Genomic DNA, 4,864 nt, shown 5'->3' on the forward strand with positions numbered 1-4,864 from the left:
CGACACGGAGGCAGGGAAGACTCGGCAGTTGTTTCCCACGCGTAGGGGAGTACGACTGTACGAGGGTTTACTGGTTCGTCTGCCGTCGCCGGAGAATAACAGCAGGTGTGGGTGAGTAGAGGGATGGCTAGGCCAGCGATGGGAGTACGGTGGGGCAGTGAGGCCTGCGTGGCAGCAGAGCCGGCCACGGGGAGGAGGGAGCAGGCAGTCCCGCCGGCGCTTGTTTGAGCGGCTGGAGCGGGAAGAGCAGAGATTGAAGAAGCACGACGGCCGTTGGATGGCCATCCAACAGTTACTGCTTGTGCGTCAACCTTTTTTTAGGAAAGCCTCAAATCTGTGGAAAACAACATACAACCCATCTGCCATTATTTTTAATAATTTACAGCCCATTTGCTAATTATTAAGGTTTTTTTGGAGCCCATATTCTTTTTGTTAGCATTACAGCCCATATTGTGGCCACGGTTAAAAAATTATACGAAATTTTGCATATTTCGGTGCGGTCCGAACTGTTTTTAATCCCAAAATTTTGACTCACATTCAAACTGATTTTAAAAATAAATGTATATCAATATAAAATCCAACAAATTCTCCACGCATAAAAATTAATGTAATTTAAAATCTGGAAATGAAAAAAAGATATTTGGAACTAATTGCCGGTTTGATGTGTTTTAAAAATGTACATCCCATTTCTCATTACTGATGGGCCATTTTCTCGGCCAACCGAATGAAAGCTCTCCTCGTCTTGAAAGATTTGCAACCCAACAGGCCTGACAAAGCGACTTACTTGGCAAATCACAAAAAAACTGGGCTGTGGCCGTGGACCCAGCTGTCAGCCTCTCCACGTATAGTACTCTTCCGATGGAAGTCGTTCCTTGACCACGTTGACCACGCCGCGCGGAGAGCACCACAGCGGTGGATGACGACGAGGCCTAGGAAGGGGACGACGCGGAGCCGGGGAAGACGCGGCAGTGGAAGCCCGCGCGGAGAGGAGTACGAGGGTTCACTGGTTCGGCTGCGGTGTGAGGCTGCCGTCGCCGCAGGGCCTGGCCAGCGGTGGGAATAGTAGGGGTCGGTGAGGCCTCCGCGGTAGCACAGCCGGCCACGGGAGGCAGGAGGATGCGGCACGACCGGCGCTGCTTTGGGCGGCTGGAGCAAGAAGACTAGAGGTTGAAGAAGCACCACGGCCGTTGGATGGACATCGTACGGTCACTGGAGCTAGAATCGTTCATATTGACTAAGTTGACAAAGCCCTTCGTCCCCGTCAACTTAGTAGGCCCACAAGTCAGCCTCCCACCAAGGTGGGTCCCAGCTAGCCGGGGCAGTATTCATTTTTTGTGCGTAATATGGAGGCACTTCCGGTGGGTCCGAGCTGACAGCGGGGGGAACATTTTTTCACGAAATACGGTGGCCCGTCAGGTGGGTCCCAGCAGTCAGGGGGCAAATGTTTTTTCGCAAAATACGGTGGCCCGTCCAGTGGGTCCCTGCTGTCAGTTGGAGGAATCATTATTTTCCGCGTAATAAGGAGGCACTTACTTGCTGCGGCCGTGGACCCAGCTGAGACTCTCCACGTACAGTATACTTCCGATGGAAGTCGTTCCTTGACCACGGTGACCTTGCCGCGTTCCGTTGCATGCATGCGTCCATGGGCGTGGTGCGTCCCCACTGTCAGCCTCTCACGTACAGTCATCTTCCGATGACTCTCGGTTGTTGACCACGTTGACCACGCTGTGCCGAGCGCACCCAGACTGGAACGACCCGGAGATGGGGAAGACGGGGCAGTGGAGTCGCAGATGGAGAGGAGTGGGAAACTTCACTGGTTCGGGTGCGCGGCAGCACAGCCGCGTTGCCGCCGACGGGAGACAGGAGCAAGAACAGAGGTTGAAGAAGGAGCACGGCTGTTGGATTAACATCCAACGGTCCAGCTGCTAGAATCATTTGTTGATTAACTTGACAAAGCCGTGCGTACACGTCCGCTTAGTAGGCCCACAAGTCAGTCACCAAATCTAACGGGTCCCAGCTGTCAACGGGATGAATAATTTTTTTTCGCAAAACAAGGAGGCACTTCCTTCCGTGCGAAGATACAGCCGGTGGGTCCCAGCTGTCAGGTGGAGGAAACATTTTTTTTCCAGCTTAATAAGGAGGAACTTTCCTTGCGTGCGACCATGGACCTCGTGGGTCCCAGCCGTCAGGCTCTCCACGTACAGTCCTCTTCCGATGACTCTCGTTTGTTGACCACGCCGCACCGAACGCAGCGAGGCGGTGGACGACGGCAAGGCCCCGGACGGGAACGACTCGGAGATGGGAAACGCGGCAGTGGAGTCACAGATTGAGAGGAGGAGAAGGGTTATAACTGGTTCTGTTGCGGCGTGGGGCTGTAGTCTGTGGAGAATAACAGGAGGTGTCGAGGGGTGGAGTGATAGCCTGGCCGGCGATGGGGTAGCGCTTCGCAGCGATGCGTGCTAAGCAGAGCCGCTAGCCGCCGGAGGCCGGACCAGGCGGTCCCGGCGACGCTGGAGGAAGAAGACGAGAGATTGAAGGTGCATGCCGGCTGTTGGATATAAATCCAATGGCTGTGGATGACACAATCATTTGTTGACCAAGTTGACAACGCCCTGCGTAGGCTTCGACCTATTGGCCCACATGCAGCCTGCAAAAATGTGGCATATATTTAACCCATGTTTTCTAGAATGTACAGTCCATTTGCTGGGCTGGGTGAACAAATAATTTCGCGTCAATCAGGCCCATTTATATTTTCTAAGAAATCCCAGCCCATTTGCACTTCCTTGAAATACACGTATTAGGTGGGCTCGTTATATATATAATGTTATGTTAGAAGGAGCAATTAATATCAAAGAATAAACCGGAGAGGCACATTATATATATAATTAAGAAATTAGCGAGTTATTGCTCAAAATAAAAATGAGCGCGTTATTATTAAATTGGTCCTTAAAATCTTCGCAAGCTTTTGTATGCAATCACCAGGATTTTCCTTGCCTGTGAGTCAAAAACAACCAGGATTTTCCTTGCCAACTTCCGTTAAACATTTACTTTTATAAGTTAATAACACGTGGGATGTTTTTGTAATGTATATATATAAGTCTCTATAAAATATACGATAATAGTAATAATATAAATATATATAATGTGGTTAGAAGGGAAAACATAAATTGGACACATGATTACTTTTATAAGAGACTTGCGTTTTATACTCCACAGTAGGCATACTAACAAGTTCACACACAAATACAACAGAAAAGGTAAACATTCATATCAAACTCAGGTTCATAGGACACGTTCATATTCATAGCCAACATTCACTATCAACAACTCAAAAGATTCATATATACACAAGCTCAGCATATCTATGCATCCAAATGATTGATAGATCACACGACAATATTCATACATAATTCACAAAAAGATTCAGATATACACATGTTCAGTATGTTTATGCATCCAAATGATTGAGATCACAGCTAATATGATCCATGGACGAACTTTAATTACCTAGGGTACAGACTGGTAAATGGTGTTCAATCGGAGGTACTTCTTGCTAAAATTAGTTCTTGTACGAGTAAACTTTCGAGTACATAAGAGGCAGCACAGACAATCTGAACTTTGCTTGTAGGTTTATCCTCAAATAGTGGCCCCGTGCCGAGGGAGGTTTGAGCAACTTGGCCACTACTTTCATCCAACTAGTTTACTGGCTCATCTTGGTCCTGTATCTCGCCAAAATTCTACATTGCAGACGAGAAAGGAGGTGGTTGAGAAAATGAACCACCCAAATTTTTTGTGCAGTTCAACTGAAATGGAGCATCCTTGGCGTGCAGACTAATTAAGTGCCAGATGAATATACGCGTCAACCAACTTGTCTGGAATCTTTAGACTCCATGCCATATAGTTCGCTACCATATGTGCCGATAACCAAAAGGCACAAGTTGGGACCAAAGACTGGACTGCGTTTTTCTGGGCTATGCACCAAGCAATATTTTTGGCGTTCACTCTCCTAATACTTGGAGTTTGACAATTGGTTGACGCCGGTTGATACTCGAATGAATATAGGCACTTCTTGTCAACATCGATGCTTGTCTGAGTGAACTTTGGAGTACATAGCAGCATCATAAGTACCTGTCCATCTGATCATTTTGTGCAGTTCTACTGAAATCACCCGATGTAATGATTTGCCTGCGAGTTCAGGCTCCAAATTACTCCTTTATGAAATCGGCAAACAGTAGCACAATACCAAATTACCAATACATATGACAGGCACAATAATCAGGATAAAGACCAGTACCTACCTATGTGAGGTAGCATATCAATTACTATTTCCTTTGACTGGAAGCCGAGATAAGCCAAGCGACTGACAGCAAAGGAAGAAAGCAAGCGGAGATTAGCGACTGATAGGAAAGGACGGAAGCTGTCGAGGCAATGAAGCACCCAAAGTTTTTGTGCAGTTCCACCAAAATCGAGCATCCCTGTTGGCACATATATTGAGAGAGTGAGATTACTGTAATAGTGGGACTAGTTGATGAAACATACACTAACAAATAGAAGCACCCTCATTATCTTAATGGGTAAAGTTAGCAACATAGTAGTCTTGCTTAAAGAGAGGTATTAGTTTATTTAATCAGTGCCAATTAGCTCAACTCAACACTCAAAGCATTGCCATTTATCATAGGTTGCAAAACTTTAACGTGCAAAGATAAAGGAGTTTCTCATGACAGTAGCACGATACAAATAGAGATGACAGTAAACTAATATGGATGAAGGCCTTAGGCTCGTACCAATCTGAGAAAAAAAGCTTATTCATGTAGTCCCATAAGAGATGATAAAGCACTCACTTGAATCACACAATAGTATATAT

This window comes from Aegilops tauschii, chromosome 1 (assembly GCF_002575655.3).
Source record: "Aegilops tauschii subsp. strangulata cultivar AL8/78 chromosome 1, Aet v6.0, whole genome shotgun sequence".
In the NCBI taxonomy this organism is placed as follows: Eukaryota; Viridiplantae; Streptophyta; class Magnoliopsida; order Poales; family Poaceae; genus Aegilops; species Aegilops tauschii.